This window comes from Telopea speciosissima, chromosome 9 (genome assembly GCF_018873765.1).
Source record: "Telopea speciosissima isolate NSW1024214 ecotype Mountain lineage chromosome 9, Tspe_v1, whole genome shotgun sequence".
NCBI classification, from domain to species: domain Eukaryota; kingdom Viridiplantae; phylum Streptophyta; class Magnoliopsida; order Proteales; family Proteaceae; genus Telopea; species Telopea speciosissima.
The window spans coordinates 6,250,042-6,268,379 of record NC_057924.1 but is presented as its reverse complement, the minus strand read 5'-3'; the positions used below and the strand labels follow the sequence as shown (position 1 = coordinate 6,268,379).

Genomic DNA, 18,338 nt, shown 5'->3' with positions numbered 1-18,338 from the left:
TAAGATTGCACCAGCCGGGAATCGAACCCGGGTCTGTACCGTGGCAGGGTACTATTCTACCACTAGACCACTGGTGCTTGATAGGAGTAAAATCCTCTATAATACAAACATCTGACAGTGCACTGTAGTGCTGGCCTAAGAGCTTAACATGTGGAAGGACCTTCATCCAATTGTGCAAGTTCGATGCACGCCAGCTTTTTTTTTTTTCTTCTAGAACTCGGCACAGTTGGATATCGCAACTTCCACATGTTGAGCTCTCAAACACGCACTGCAGTGCACTGGCAGATTAGGGCATTGCAGAGGATTTTCTTCCGTGCTTGATTTTATAGGTATCACATTTTTTATTCTTTTTCTAAAGTTTTTAATGTGGGAGAGAATAAATTTTTTTTTGCTCTAAGAAAACGGAAAGGCAAAAGAGAATACACTCATTTTTAGTTTCACATTGAAATTTTAAGAAGAGAATGAGATAATGAGAGTCTATAAATAAGAGGGAGAGCTTATGGATATTTTCAAAATTGATTATTAACCCTAAGAACCAACACTTTACAAATAAGAGGTCATGAGTTCCATACTTTTGCATTACCAAAAAAAAAATCCCATTCTTTTGGGGCCCTATAAAAAAAAGTTGTTTATTATTAAATCAACCAAAAAATCTAACAATAAAATAGGGTCAAGCCCGATCTGTCTTGAGCCTAGTAGGGTTGGGCCTAGGATGAAATATCTCAACCTGGCCGAGGACCGGGCTTGGGCTAAGCCCTAGGGATCCTGGTCTGGTCTGAATTTTAAAAAACCTGGCCCAATTACAGCCTTATCCTAAACATTAGATGAGAAAATTACATCAATTTGAGGCGTACTTTAAGCATACACCCCTCGTTTTGTGATCAATCCACCCAGAGTTTGAAGATTCGGAATTGAGATCTGACCCGTTTAGATTCAGAATTGATCGATTCGGCCCAGAATCAAGAGGAATCAGCTCAAATTGCCTATCCCTAGATTCTGGTCGAAGATCAGCTATGCTGGATTAGTTGGAATTGGGATTGACCTCGGCTGATCCGATCCCAATTTTTAAAATCATGATTCCACCTTCACCTTGAGGTTTTTTTTTTGGGTAGAAAGCAAGGCTATTCATTCATGCGAGCCCAACGCCAAAAGGAAAACAGGATACATAACACTGATAGATAACATGATAAACGCAAGGTTTGGATATACAATATCCAGAACCAATGAGTGGAAATTGATCCGGTCTTACATGTCATTGACAGGATCATCCAGGCTAGGGGTTGATTTAGAACCACTTCCCTAGTAAATATGTTGTAAACACAGCTTGGTTTAAGCGCATGCACATACGTGCCAATAAAGGGGTCCCCACATGTGCCGAGTAGAACTACGGCTGGGGTATCGAAGCCGACGAAAACATCAGCAAGGTTATGGGCAAACCCCAAAAAAGAAAAGCTCTCAAAACAACTACCAAAACAGCCGGATACATGACAATTGTCCATGATGCTGCAGGGATCAGGATGGATGGGCATGGCTAACAACGCCATGTGCTTTCCCACCAAGGTGATCGACAACCTGTCAAGTCCCCACAATCCCAAAAGCCAGCTTGGCCGACAGGGCACCAAGCGAAACCAATAGCAATTGACGACAGTGACGATGATGGAGAGCATGGAAACTAAATGCAGGACCGGCCTGAGATCGTATTCCTCCCAACTTCGATTACTGGTGTCGCTCAGTTCGACAACAGGTGGACCAACCACGACGAAACTCCATCCAAGTGGACCGTCAACAGAGCTCCTCGAGACATTGATGGAGAGTTCAGGTCCTTCTTTCCCACCCTCAGTATCCTTGTATTTCAGGCCAACAAATGGCTCCTCTGCACTTTTTCGGGGCGGAGGGACTGGAATAATGGACCCAAGAGACATTTCCAAAGCCTTCAAAACTAACACAGTTGCTGCCCAGATGTAGGTCCAATTGGAAGCTCTCATACCTGAGATCCTCATCTCCAAAACAGTCACCGCCAGAGAGCAAGAGAGATACCGGAGAAAACAGAGGAAGCGAGAGATCGCTTGCAGTAGGACCAGATGGCAGCCCACCGAATGAGTACGAGGCGGAGTGTTCGAAACATCCATGAAGAGCTCAGATAGAGGAGCGCCGAAACTGATAAAAACTAGGTGGTGCATCCACAGTGAAACTCCACTCTTCCCATGGGCTCTGGTGTAGCTCAAATCGGCAGCAGGAGGAGTGTCCTCGGCGAAGCTCCAATCAAGTGGAACAATCACAGAGTTACTCGAAACATCCATGAAGAGCTCAGAGAGAGGAGTGTCGAAACTGAGACGAGCGATTGAAATCTCCAGACACCACATGCCAGGTGCTCAAATGCCATCCCGCAACAAGAAGCCCTCCACTTTGAGAAGGTTCCTGAGGGACACCAAGTAACTGTTCTTCTCGGGGGTGGTCAAAAGAGAAAGGCAACAGCGCGCCCAAGGATCAAATCTGCTGCTCGATAAAACCTGGGTGGAGATCAAGTGCTTTTGGTCGGTGTTGCCGTAGGTGAAGCTCAGGTGGATGAGCAAACGTAGCAGCTGATGTACACAAAACCATGTCATGTCGAGAATGGCGTCGGCATCGTCGTCGTCGTCATCGGTATCTTCATCGTTACCGAGGCCGATGGTCATGGTGGAAGAACTGTGGAGGATATGGAGGAGGAAGAGCAGAGGTTCAAATGCACGCACAAAGACGGAGATCAATACACACCACAAGGATGGAGACAGAGACACGCATGGCGGCGGAAGAGTAATAGCGGCAAGAAAAAAAAAAAAAAAAAAACCCTAACGGTTCTCTATGAGCGTATATTCTCCTTCTACTTTAGCTATTGAACCTCTTCACCTTGAGGTTAGTGCAGCCAATAAAGACTTCAAGCAAGTAAATACTCCCCATTATATAGTGAAAAATTCATCTTCACCCCCCAAAAAGAGGATTGCTCTGAGGTCGTGTGGCCCATGCATCAATGTGGGACCAATGAAACAATTGTTTGTGGTGCGGGGGGGAATCCAGGGCCTAAAAATTTAAACCCTAACCCGCTTTTAGGGTTGAAAAATCCAGTCCAGATTCTATTCAGGCTCAGGGCGGGCTCGGGCTGATAGGGCCAAACTTACACCCCTATTGGGGCTAGTGGGTAAGCCTTCCACTGATTATAACTAGGTTTTAGGAACGGATCTCACTTTCACTTTAAAGGGTGGGTTGTTTCTCGAAGAGGGAAAAGGGGGAGAAAAATGATGAGAAAATATAATATATTTTTTAGAATGTATTCTTTGTTGAGAGCCCCCTACGCCCAAACATAGGGCTGTGAGAAATGACCACTATGCCCTTCTTAGACAATGCCTATCCGTGCATTCTCATAGGCCAAGGCACTAATATAAAAGCCATGCTTCTGAACAAGGTTTATTTTTCCTATAAGGTACGTTTGACTTTTACACACATTGAAAAACTTAACAATTTGACTTCGTAAATGTAAAATTTTACATGTTAAAAAGTTTTCCAGTTTTTGTTTCCATAAAAAAACCAAGTATTGGAAAACTTTTCAATCTGTAAAATTTTATAAGTCAAATTTTTTGAAGTAAAATTTTTCATATAAAATTTTACAGTGAACTATGGAGCATATATATATATTTTTTAATTCTAAAAAAAATATCCACCATATATTTCAAGTGATGAGATTCTTATTTAAAAAGTGTTGGTCCTACTTTCTCTATTTATGTGTCTAATTTGAGTTTAATATAATTTTCTTAAAAGGGTAAAGCTGTTTGTTTGTAACCAAGCCGGTTACAATACATTATTGTAACCGGACTTATTTGTCTAACATATATTACTTACAAACTTTTAAGATAAAGGTGTTTTTGTTTGTAATTTCCCATCCCTCTCCCCTTCTCCGGCTCCGGCTACCCTTCCCCCTCCCTCTCTCTCCTCCCTTACAGCTCCCTGCACACCCGCCTCTGTATGGCTCATTAGTCATTTCTATTTGCTCTTCGCCGCTAAAAACAGTTCTCACTTTTCATTGATTCATTTACTGTAAGAAATCGATATGGAATTCATCCAAGACAAAAACAAAAAATATAGATATGGCCCCGAATTAGAGGGTTAACGGAGGGATTAGTATATATACTTCCAGTAGTTGTCGATTTAGAGGCTTCTAATTGTTTTCAGATACCATGAATTTGGTATTTTCAGGAGAGAATCGGAGAGCAATGGTTCATATTATGCAAGTCAGATCGCATTAGCGTGAACCATGTAAGGAAGACCGCAAAAGTACTATGCAACACCTGGTGTGGTTGTTATTATTTGATTTTTATTTGAGTCTTTGTTTTTCTATAAATAAATATAATTCGTATGTAAGCAGCACAATATAGCATTCCATATTTCCATGTACTAAAACTAATGGGAAGCTATTTCTCTCATTTGGAGAGATAATTTGGCCAATCTAAGTATTGGATAACTAGAATATTCCTTACCCTATGAGGGGTAAAGGAGTCATTTTAAAGAGGGGGAGAGAGAGAGAGAGAGATAGAGAGGGTGCTAGCTTATGGTATACTCAACCTTTTCTTTTGTATTTTATATTCATCTTTATTATTTTAATATAAAAGTAAGGAGAAAGAATGGTACTTGGGCACGTGTGATGTACTGCTCCTCCGACCACATGGATGCACGAAATGACCGCCGCACCCCCATGAAAAAGTAGAAAATCTTAGGGGTGCAGCAATCATTTTGCGCACCCTTGTGTCTGGGCGCAACGAAGCACATTGTACGTGCCCAAATAGCATTCTCTTTCCCGTAAAATTATAAACATGAATATACATTTTATATCATAAGGAAGAGTGTTCCCCATGACGTCAGTGTGTGGAGGAATATGCACGCCCACAATGCCACATCAATGGTTGTCTTGAAAAAGTATCACCACATGTGGTTCACTTATTTAGAACAAGAGAAAGAAAATAATAATATAAAAAATCATATGAGAGAGAAATTGCACTATGGTGTTACTTTTTCCATGTATGAATTTGTATGTTTCAATAATTTATTGTAAAACTTTTAAACTATTTTGATTAGATATGTATGTTTCAATAATTTATTGTAAAACTTCTAAACTATTTTGATATATATACTTGCTTTGCAAATTATGATTTCCACTATTCATTATTATTTTTAATATCTAAATTACCAAAAATTAAATTATATTGGATCATAATCTCTAAAAAATTTGGATTTGTTCATTAGTTAGATATTTTCTTTAGGATTCCTTTCACCAAAATATGTGGCTATAAACTTCATTGGTGGTGGGTCTCATTTATTGAGAACATGTCAAAAGGTTACTTTGGTAAAAGACAAACACTGGATTGAGAAAACTCCCAATAGACTGTCATGAGTCATGACTCCGTAGTCTTCACTTCCACACAACCCCCTAATTGAACCCACCACAAGAAAATAGCCAATTTGTAAGAGAACTTTGTGGGCCCATGACAAGCCCACCATGATGGTTAATTCTAATCTCTACCAATAAGGCCCCCACCCCCCTTTAGATTATTAAACTTCCTCTCAAGCTCTCTCATGAAGCCCATCTCAATTCTCTTCACTTCTCTTCTTCCTGGCCGAGTTCAGGTCTTCCCTACCCCTCAAGAGTCAAGATTATTAAACTTCCTCTGTTGCTTCCATTAAGCCCATTTCAAGTCTCTCTCTCTCTCTCTCTCTCTCTCTCTCTGGGTTCAGGTCTTACCAACTGAAGCTCCCATTAAGCCCATCTCAGTTCTCTCTCTTCTCTCCTTCAAGATGTGAGACATGTCCTCCAAGAACACTGCAAGACAAGAGGTGATGAAGAAGGAGCAAAGCTCAGAAGAGAATTCAAGCTTGAAGAAGAGATGTCTTGCCAAGGCAAAGGAGCAAAGGGCTCGGTTCTACATTCTCAGGAGATGTGTAGTGATGTTACTTTGCTGGCAAAAGTATGGAGAATATTAATTAAGGTTAGAACTTAAACATGCGAAAGCTGGCCGGCCTCGTCGCCGGCCGGAAAATCATGGTTGAAGTATTATTGATCGCCGGAAAAGAAACTCATGCATTGTACAACTACTTAGTTGTTCGTGTGGTCCTTTTCTTTTAGTTCCTAAACAACCAAATCTTAGTAGGTTATCTGATTAGAATTTTGAGACCCAAATGAAGTAAGAGTCAGTATTGTACGGATAAGGTTTTCACGTGAGAACAGTATATGAAGAGGGTTCGATCGTACTGGTAAGAGAAAAAGGATAAAAGATCTCAGTGGAAGAGATAGGGTTAATTACTCTGTTTCCATTATGTTTAGAGAGTAAAATACTTGTATTAATTTAGGGTTTTGGGACTTCTAGGAACTTATAATTTGGTTAACAAAGTGGTCACTTGTGTTGTGTGGTGTGGTGTAGTACTTCTATTGCAATTATTTTGATGGAGATAGGAATGGGGTTTTTCCTATTTTAAATGTTCTTCAAATAGTATTGTAACTGTGGTGTGTGTTGTGTATATTCGTCATTCCACAGTCCCAAAAGTTCGGTTAATCTTTTGGGATTGATGTGTGATTTGTGTGATTACACTTTCATCAAAAAAAAAAAAAAAAAAAAAAAAAAAAAAAAGTATTGTAACCTCTCAATTATGAGTTGACTAGTCCAACTTTTTCTTTTTCTTTTTCTTTTTTTGCATTTATATTGTTATAGTACTATTTGCCATTTGAAAACCCTAGATTTTTGGACAAACAAAATGTGGATTTGGAGCAATAGAGTTCCAAAGTAAGTCTTCAGTTTCCATTTAAGGGGACTGGAGGTACAAGGTCCTGATGGACTTTTTATATGTCCATTTAAAGGAGACATGTGAAACATAAAGGCTTGGGGACCCAGAACAGTTCAATAAATCAAACATGAAACACTAGAACAGATTCAAGCTTACTATTATCTAAAAGGATTCCATTTAAAGAAGTTTAATTACTATAAAGTATTTCCATTATATAAGAGGAAAATTCATTTAACCTGACCCATTCAAATGTGATTCATTGGATAATTGGGTTTGTTCAATTGACCATTAGATTAGTTGTACATCTTATGAATTAGTCACATGTCAAATTGTAGACTCAAGCTCAATCAAATACTCTACATAGTCGTCTCTAGATTTTCAATTACATGGTTTCAAGTTCAATTTAACGGTGCAGTTTTGGTTTAAACGATTCAATTTGATTCGGTTCAGAGTGTAATTGATAGAAATCGAAACCTAACTGTTTATTAAAAGGTTCTAGTTTGTGAAATCAAAACTAAACTGAAACCATTTATTTAAACCAAATTGAACCGTTTAAATCGGAAATATTTCTATTGTCCACATATATCCATGCATCTTCACATAGTCTCTAGCTTTTTATAGATTTATTTTATCACATGATGAGTTTCTTTTGAATTGAAATTTGACACGTAGATAACCGACATTGGAGTCTACCCATCTATAAAATTTGGGTCCTCTTTTAATTTTTTAGATTATAGATATTTGGGACATTCATGAAATCTTTGCCTTATTGGTTACTAATATCTGTTAAAGCTGCCCTAATTCCAATCTTGCTGAGGAATACTTTCTCCAAATTTAATAAATCAGCAGTCAATTAACTGTTGGTTGTGAAAGTCACTTGGATTTCCTTAAACTAATTAAGGTAGAAAGTTCACTGTCCAGGAGTGTGGCCTATGCCAGCACTCCTATGAGTCTATCTCTCTCCTCTCCATATGAAAAGACACATTTACCCCCTTGTTTTGAAGAGGAGAGAGATAGACACATGGGAGTGCTGGCATAGATCACACTCCCGGACAGAGAACTACTTCCCATTAATTAATGTCAAAGTTATAATTTGATGGTTGTTGTGAGCTCAGTATCTCTCCATATTTCTCTGTTGGTTGTCATTTTCTTCTCTAAGGCTTTTGCTTTCCATTGCACTTGAACCAGGCTGGTCCCTTTCTTATCCTCTATCAAATTAAAGAATTAAAAAAACAAAAAATAAAAACTAGAAATATCACTATTGTCCATTATGATAACACTTCTCTTAATCAGGGTTTCAAAAATCAGGATTGAATCGGCTGGTTTGACCTGTTCCTTTTCCAAAAACTAGAGTTTGGGCATATTTGAGTCGATTCGTACTGATTCCTCACAGATCCTGATCAATCGATTGGACCGAATCAGATCTCGATTTTGGGTTTTTAAACCCTATTCTTAGTTTTCCCTGCTTATGTGTAAAGATAGAATTTAGTAACATATTTACCCCACATAAAAAAGATTTAATAAGATTTTGAGGTTTCATATCAGGGTTTATTTTTAAGCCCGAGTTTCCCTCTATCCACAACGAATGAGTCATTCACCGAGGGGCAGGAGAAGATAGAAATAGGTATTTTAGAATATACTAAAACCCTAAAAAGAGTTTGTGAACCTTAAGATCGATGGTGGATGAACCCTCTTCTATGAGTGGAAGAAAACTTTACCATTTTTTCTGGGGATGAAAGAGTGATTGAGCATTACAAGTCAAGAAGATGGTTAAACAATGGCCTTCACTAGTTGTCAAATTGTATCCTATCTCAGATGCTCAAGTTCCAAATTAATAATAAAAGAGGAGTATATTCGGTGCTTGGCTTTATCACTTTGGTTTGTTTTTATTCTGTATTGGCCTATATATGTTTCTCTCTCTCTCTGTATCTGCATTACTTTTTCAATAAAAAGGTTGAATAGTTAAACTTAATAAGACACTCATGTGATTGATAACTCTTAAGAAGTGAACCTCTTCATACATGTCTGAAGCTTACAGCACATGTTACGAGTATGACATGACAGATCGGCCCCATTATTTTCAACTTTAGTCCATCGTCTTCGTCCCTCATTCTTTTCTCTTCTTTTCATCCCCTTTCCCAAATCTGAATTTTTTTTCCTTTACTAAAGGAATTTCTGGTTTGGGAAGGGAAAAAGAGAAAGTTCTACTCTGTTAGGGATACTATGTCTTGTATTCCATTGCTTGCATTTCGATAGAGTGTATCTATTGAACGCTGCTATGAATTGTAATGAGTTTATTCTTTATAATATGATCAGAGAGACGTAAGGATAGATAATTATAACCCTATTCTTTATTGATAGTGAAACAGGTCTCATCTCACTCTAAAGGAATTTCTGATTTGACAAGGGGGCAAGAGGAAGTTCTCCTCTATTAGGGGTACAGGGGTACGATGTCTTGTATTCTATTGCTTGCATTTTGGTAAAGTGTATCTATAGAACGTTGCTATGAATTGTAACGAATTTATTCTTTATAATATGATCAGAGAGACGTAAGGACGAAAAATTGTAACTCTATTCTCCATTGATAGTGAAGCAGGTCTCATCTCACCATGAATGTAGTTAAATTTTGTCAAATCATGTAAAGCCTTGCGTTGTATGATTGTTGTTTACTATTCCCATTTTGTTTTTAGCATCCTTAGAAGTTCTTGTGTCTACATCTTCCACCATAGGAAAAAGGAAAACCTACGATTTGACCTCCATTATTACTTCTTTTACTTAGTCGAAGGTCCAAAATGTCTCTTCGTCATTTATGACACTCATCCAATCTTACTAAGGATTACCTCCTTCATCATAGCTGAAGAAAAACCACCATCAAGGGAATATAATCAAAACTTTCCTTCATCCATGGTGAAGGAAACACCCAAGCATCTAAGGTCATCAATACTCACTCCCTTTCCCCCCCCCCCCTCCCCCATCCCCCAAAATGTGTTGAATATCAAAAATACTTTTCAATGTTTCCCTATTCCCATCTCACACCAATGATGGCCATCGGAGAGAGAATTCCACCTTCACCGTGGCTCGAGGAATCTCGATCCAAACTTTATGTGTAACTTTTTTGCTTTTTACCGGAAAATTTAATCCTCGTAAATATAGAGATCATTACTCATTACAAATATTGGAGTCAAAAAGGGATTTCTTATCACTCAAACCACATTGAATAAGTGGAGGAAAAGAGATTGAAGTACATGAAGTGGGAAGTGAAACTAAGTGACAATGGAAGCAGGACCCTCATAACTAGGGGACTAGTGCAGGGGATGATGCATCTATCTCTTCTGAAAACGATTGTGTTTAGAGGATTATGTCTTGATGATTGTTTGGTAGGCCAAGTAGATGTTGATTTGCTTGAATGAGCATCACTAAGTTGTAATAATCACAACTAAGCTACAGGTCATGTGTGTGTTCGATTATTGATTCTGAATTATTGTGAGTTGGAAGATAACACTTCATTGACCAAGTGATCACCTCATTCTAGGAAACATAATCATATATAATCCATTGGGAATCTTTTCTACCAATAAAGAGATTTAGACTTTCTTGTTAATATAAATATTTCCTCAAATGAGATTGCTTCTCCTCTAAGATGAAGGGATCGATGAAGAGATGGTATGATAATGATAACTACTACTAAAAAATTTCAACTTTCAAATTATTTATGGGGTGAAGGAATAGATACACTGTTAGGGTATATTGGCATCTTACACATTAAGTCAGTGGGTGAAAGGAAGGGAATGCATTACGGTTCATATGTAAAGGGACTCACATGATTAATGAAGAGGGAGAGAGAGAGAGAGAGAGAGAGAGAATGTTGGTCTTTGTGAGAAGACATGTACTATGGACTGCACACCCTTCCTGGATTTGTTGTGTTAATGAAACATCAAATAAAAGTTAAAACAAAGTTAGATTAGCTATATTGATATAGGGGCATTGTTCTCTGTGTCGCAACGAAGGTTGCGCCCAGGCACATGTGGGTGGGCACAATGACCACCCTGCCCCCCTAAGTGGCAAGCCCATGTGCCTAGGCGTAGCCTACGTTGCGGCACAGAGAACATTCTCCTATTGATATAATACTAAACATTTCAGTTAGGAGGAATCTTTATGTAAATAATATCATGATATCCAACTATTGTTGGAATTATTTTTAAAAAGGTATCTAAAATTTTCAAAATGATATGACCAATCATGATTCACTCCAATATCATTAATTTTTCAATATGTTGGACCTCTCACACATCCAGATTTTTTTTTGGGGGGGTGAGGGTGGGGGGAGGGGGTGGTTAAGTATCACACATCCAAGTTGGAAAATTCTTTAATTACACTAATTGTTCTTGAATCTTCATTAACACATCAGGCATACGCAAAGGATAAAATGAGTTAAACTATTTTTTCTAAAATTAGATATGAAATGCATTTGGAGATTCGGATATACTTACTTGAGAAGAGCCATTGATTTTTTTTCCTATGACTTTGTTAGGATACATGAAAGATAAATGAAATCAACATGAAAAAGAAAATAGAGACTTGTAATAATAATCATATAAGTAATAAAAATCTTATGAAATATTGAGTCTTTCTAGGTGTCACTATGCCTGGTGAAGTATAATGTTTCATTATTGTCATTTGGCAGTATATGAGTTAGTCCACGTGATAGAGGATCCCACATACATCTCAGTGGTCAAATTTTTGTCCAAAGTAAGAAATGAAAGTTGCTCAAACTTTGATTCAAAGTTTTAGTAAAACTGCCAAAATATCATCAAACGAGATGAATATAAAATACAAAAGGGAAAATTGCGTTTATCACCCCTGTAGTTTGAAAAAGTTACACCGATACCCCTCAAAATTGTCTACCCCTCCAAAGGGGAGGTGAATGTAATTTTGAGGAGGATCAGTATAATTTTTTCAAATTACAAGGGTTTTTTTTTGTAATTTTCTCAATACAAAATGACTTTTTTTTTTTTTGGATAGTGTTAGCTACTTTCTCTTATCATTTTAAAGCTGAAACTGTACCAATGATATGCTTGCCTGGTCTTCTATCACATCATTTGACAAATAGCGAAACAATATACTACACTAAGCATAGTGATGTGGAAGAAAACCCTGAAATATCCTAACTTTCAACTAATTTTTTTTTCATTGGTAACTTTCAAATAAATTACTTAACTCTTTTTTCCTATTCAAAACCAAGTAATTATCGAAAGGAACAGTTAGGCTGTTGTGGGTTTTTGGTTTGAACTTTTTGCAGTTCTTCAGTTGTGGTTGTCCTTTGTAACCTCTTCAGTTTTCCCTTTCAGTCGTTCGGTTATAGGGATAAATTGTTGTTTTAGTGGTGGAGTTTTCTCCTAATTTTCTTCTTTCTTTCTTAATTACATGTTCTTTCTCCCTTTTTTTTTTTGGGGAGAAATTTCTTTTGTTTCATTGAATATATTTTTCATTCATGCAAAAAAAAAATTTAAAAATAAAAAATACCAAAAGGAGAAGAAAAATCTAACTACTATATTTAGTAAGCTTTTAAGTTAGAAATTCTTTTATTTTATTTTAGTTCCATTTTCCTTCCAATCAAACACAGCCTAACAATTTCGTAAATCAAGGGTGCCAATCATTTACTTTTGGTGTAAACAAACTAGAAACTTATAGGGGAAAGGTTTCATATACAGTCGTGTAAACCGTGTATGTGAGGGGGTCTCTCACAAAGAGTTGGAAAAATCATAAATTCCCACCCATTAATTAATGCCTTGAAACTCCCACCCTCTCAAATACACGGTTTACACGATCGTGTATGAAAACTTTTCCTAAACTTATAATTACAAAATAGCACATAATAAGCACACTCCAAGGTGAAGAAAAGAAAAAGAGAGTTTAAGAGTAGGGAAAGTTTCTCACAATATCAGGTTAGTATTTCCCTATCACATAAGGTTCTTTACTATTATTGTCTTTCCTACTTTCTCTCACACATACACATTAGCGTCATGGAAAACCCTCTCCCTTAAATAATAATAAAGGAAATCCCAACTCCAATATAAAAAATAAAGGAAAGCTTCTCAATTAATGCAATTTTAAGGAAGCCATTACATAGGATTCGATTTGATATATCAATTATCAACTACAAATGATGAAGGAACCACCCATATAGTGGTGGAAAACCTCAATTTTTCAAATAATCATCAGTCTTCTTGTTATTAAAAAACTGATCTTTTTTTTTTCTTTTGGTCTTATAAAAAAAAAACAAAAAAAAATTGATCTTTTTAAACTCGGCAACTTTTGACTTTCCACCAATGATTTGTCATCACATTTTCTAATAAGAATTCCAACCTTCGTCTGTGAGTTTGAATCCTCTAACCAGCACCCCGCATGGTGAGAATCAATCAAATAAAATCTCCACTTCATTGACACAGTGATCAAAAAGAGCACGAATCTTGAGCTTGTACAAATACCATCCAAGGTCTTCCAGGGCCATTCACATGAAATTCATTGTAGGACTCATGGGAGGAGTGAATTCCATGTGAATGGTCCTGAAAGGCCTTGAGCGGTATTTATACAAAGACAAGATCCGGTCTCGATCAAAAGGAGTTAGAGATATAGAGATTCTATTTGATTGGTTCTCACCATGTGGGGTGGTGAGATTGACTATTCCAAGCTCCATCTTAATATTGATTCCTCAAAGGCTCAAACCATGATCCGTGGACTCAATAAATGAAAATTATCGGGTAGAAATATGTGAAAACGAAAAATAATAAGAAAGAAGGGAATATGAGCACTAAATGCTCCTGCCAAACACGAACCAACGACAGTGAGACTCAATTATGTGCGAATGTGTGATCTACCATTAATACCCATACAGAATAGATTCCCTGCTGTGCGTACCTGTTGCAAGTACCGACACAAGCATTCAATTCCTTCACACACAATAGAAGCACCAAGTTTTATCGCATGGAAGGATAATATGGTAATATAAGTCACCAATATGGTATCCATCAAACAACAAATAACGATACGAAACCGTTGATATGATCTACCTGAAACTAGAGGTGTAAATGAATAGTCGAAATCCATTTTCGTATTCGTGTTCGTATCCGTTTAATACTATTCGAATCCGTCCGAAAACTAAACAGATGCGGATATAAATAGGTTATAGCTATCCAAAAAGCTATATTTACATGTAAACGGATAAAATATCCGATCCGTATCCATTTAGTACTATCCGAATCCGTCCGATAGCTAATCGGATGCGGATGCGGATGCGGATATAGCACTATCCGAGTCGAATTCGATCCGTTTACAACCCTACTTGAAACCATGTACGCAGTCTTACTCCTGCTTTCAAGCAAAGCTGTTTCCAAGTTCGAACTCATGACCACTTGATCACAATGAAGCAATCTTTACCGTTGCACCAAGGACCACCGTCTGGTCTAATGAATATGTTTAAACTTATTCAACTAGAAATATTCTCCCAAATAAAAAACCATCTTGGATTGGATAAGAATGAAATTTCAATTTTAAGAGACAAGAACCTGCATTTCTCCTATTCTCCCACATTAATGCCACACACGTAAAAGCTCACGCGATAGCTTCCTCTGTAAATAAAATGAAGTGGCATGTGGGGTCCATTAGGAGCCTGGATTGGGTTTGAATGTGGCCCACATTGGGTCCCTTTCTCTCTTGCAACATCTTTTGATTCACAGAACCCTTACGGTGGTTGTTTATAGCAGTGATAGAGAGAGACCACCACCATTATTTTGCTTTTGATTATGTATTGGATTCTACCAAAAATAAAAAAAGAATGTGTATTGAATTTGTTGATAATTTTTGGGCAAGATACCGTTGTCTGGTTGTGTGGTTTTTGTATCAACATGTGGTCAATAAGAGTGTGCACAGGATATCAATGCGGATGCAGCACAGTAAATTTGCTTACTCCTATGCCTAGGCATGTGGCCATGCGATTAGGCAGTGTTATTTTCTCTTTTTAATATCAAAGTGAAGATTCTTTTATACACTCTTTTACATAATGAGTCGTGGAGTCTACTTTGACACTCTCATCTCTTCAGGCAAAACGTTCAGTATTGAACAAATCTATATCTCACCTTCTTATTGATATGATGATCACACTTTAATGTTGTGGAAAACCTCTGCCCTTATTTTTCTTACATCCTCGTCTTTTCTATTACTGTTGTCATGTTGTGACAGACGAATCTGATTACTCGAATCAAATGGGTTATCCATTTAACCCTTGCTATTGCTACCCCTTCCCAAAGGGAACCTTGTCAATAAGGTGAAAAGACAAGAAAAACTAGGGGTGTCAATTTTCAACCTGAACCATTGAACCGGGCAAAACTTACTAGAAAATTGGACCGAACCAAATCCTTATAAAATAAAAAATAAACCCGATAAAAATTAAAAAAATGTTTTCCCATTATTTTTTAATGTATATGTATGAAAAGCCGAATTCGCATCAATAATTACCCAATAATGATCAAAAAAAGAATCCGTTAAACCAACCAATTATAAGAGCAATTCGAATCGAACCAAACCAAATTCAACTTATCTTAATAACATTCCTAAATCGATTCAAATCAGACCAACCGACCAATTGACAGAAATAAGGAAGCTAGAAGTTGGGTTGGCAGTTGGGCCTCGTGGAAAAGCTGATTGATAAGAAAGTTACCAACTTGTATGTCCCTTCTTCACGGCAATCTCATTAAAATCTCATAAATACTAAAATAAAAGCTCACTGAGGAATCCAATATATATTGTAATTCGGTGAGCTTTTCCTTATTTATTATGATCCCATTTTTAGTACCAATTTTTTTCATTTAATTAATACTCACAACCTCCTTTCCTGATGGGTCGTTGTAGAATTTAATGCAGCACTTCTTTCAAATTAAGTTCTTCCCCACTCCCCTTGTGTTTCTCATAAAAAGATAAATTCTCATGGAACATTTGTTCCTTCCTTACTTGCCTCTGCTTCACTTGCAGAACAACACAGTTTTCCCCCATTTCCATCCATTAATTTCTTCCTCTGTTTTCCTTGTTTACAGAACTTGTTGTTCATCACTTGTTTGATAATTGGTTTGTGTGAATCTTGAACCTGTATAGCTTTGCTTTTTAAGGATTGAATCTTAGAATAATGGATTGGTTTAACGGGATATTGGTCCGGTTCAATTAGAAAGCAGTTCTCGTTATGATTCGGGCTCTGTTATTTGATTGAGCCGTGCCAATATCACGTGGTTCTCCATTCTTGTTCTTCATATTGGAAATCAAATCGTTCACATTGTCTTCTGGCTTAACTTCCTCTTTTTTTGTCTTTCTTTGGCCCATTTTTTATTTTCTGCAATTTTTATCAAATGAAGATGAAGGATTATCCATTGCTGAGCTCCAACTCTTCTCTTCAAAGTTCAAAGTTCAAAGGTGAAGCTTCAGAAGGTACCTTGCAGCAAATCCTCTGCAACAACATTTTTTTTTATCAGGGCACCTTGTGATATTCTTATTGGTACTGTTAAAGCATTTAATCCAACAGGTGGGTACCAAGGTTTTTTTTTTTTTTTTTTTTTGTGCAAGTACCACAACAATGGCAGAGCAAGGATGGATAACCCAGCTCTATGCCTACAACTGATAGCATGTAGGGAAGTTGGGTTAGGTTGGGGGAATTATCCTTGCATAGAAAATAATAATAATAAGATTTTGTTATTCAAAACTGTTTTTTGTATATTCTAAGTCGAACACTTAGGATATTTTCCCTAAAATGGGATTTTGAGGGTAGAGTTTTTGTTTCTTATCACAGACTAGTGGAACCCATGAATGGGAGAGATGTTTTGCCACCCCATTACAGCACATGAAACATGTGGGTACAGCTAACCAATGATGAAGAAGGAAAGAAGGAAAGAAGGATCTTACTTATTTAAGGTAATTAATCTCTTGTCAAGAATCTTACTTATTTAAGGTAATCTCAGAGCATACCTTCGGCGCAAAGGTAGGGTTACTCCATTGCGACTTATGGTCATGGGTTCAAGTTGAAAAACAGTCTTTTGCAAAGTAGGGGTAAGGCTACGTTCAATATGATCATCCTGACTATATAGTGGTGGGAGTCTCGTGCACTTTTTTTCTTCTTGTCATGGATGAATGTATTGTTTGTAATATTGAATACTTTTTTTTGTATCCAACTTCTCATTTTCTCAAGTAAATTTTCTTTACATTCTTTACCGATTACGGAATTTATCATCCATGTTTAATTTAATTGATAATTTAATCCAAAACCTTGAGGCATTAGATGAAGAATATTGCTCAAAGTGTACAAGGCATAAGGATCAGAACAAACTACATGTGGTACTATATATAACTCTATAACTCCTAACAACTCAACACATGCAATATGTACAACTTTGAATTATTATTAAATTGAAAGAGAGAAATTCTCTATGGGGGAGTGTACCACCTACATCCAGACATAGATGGGGCAAAATGACCGCCCCACTTCCCATGAAAGGCAAAAATCCCACCTCTCCCCCCCCCCCTCCCCACAATGTGCCAACTTTCGTGCTCTATTTTTTTATCCTCTTGCCCCAGAAGGCCGAGGGAACTCTTGCAAGAACACTTTCACCCCTCCTCACCATAGAGAGAGAGAGAGAGAGAGAGAGAGAATAATGTGGCCTTTGGAATTATTTGGATTTTTTACTGCCATTTCAATAATTTCTCAAAGCTTAGAAGCAACTTCTACCATGGTTTGATACAAACCATACCTCTATGATCGTTCATTGTTGGAGAGTAAACGTTTTCTTCCTTCTAAATTAAAAAAAAAAACACAGTTTACAGTAGAATACCACCTCTTTAGCATTTTATTAAATCCTTTTATCCAAATCATGCTTATTTACATTTATCATTACTGTTTTTTAAATTATTTTTCTAAATCTTTTCCTGAATCATATTTTAGATCGTTCAAGTTGTTTGAATGAAATTTATGAACCAATTACTTTGATGTGTGTTGGATGGTCCAATCCAAAGCTTCAAGACATATAGTGGAAATAGCTCCTCAACTCCCTCAAGTATATGAAGTCGTCAAGGACTAGAACAAACCATTGTAGGGCTATAACTCCGCTATAACTCTATAACTCCCGACATCCACTCGTCATTGGGAGTAACCTCAGTGTTAGACATATAGGGTCGATAGTGAAGGAAGTTAGGGAGGGTAGTCAAGCTCTCGCTAGCAATATGTTGCATCTCAAAACTAAATTAGAAAATAAAGAAGAGTTCTATTGCAAAAATAAGGAACTAAATACAAGATAACAAAGGTAAAAAAAAAATCACTTAACTCTGTGGTCGCTCGGAAACTCACTCAACCAAGTATTCACCACATGAAGACTTCAAATTCAAATGGGAACTCATTCATCACAAGAGAACCTCAAAGGGAAGCGAAACTAGCCATTGGAAGAGAGGAGAGGACATTAAATGCTTGTGATGTCATAGGTGCATTAATTTTTTTTTGATAA

The 18,338-nt window shown here is 37.2% G+C and overlaps 1 non-coding gene across 1 annotated transcript; it reads right to left on the bottom strand.

The window, feature by feature from the left end:
• Positions 1-6: 6 nt before the first annotated feature.
• On the bottom strand, positions 7-77 carry TRNAG-GCC. Its single transcript has one exon. It is a non-coding gene; the product is annotated as a tRNA-Gly (tRNA).
• Between the last annotated feature and the right edge of the window lie 18,261 nt (positions 78-18,338).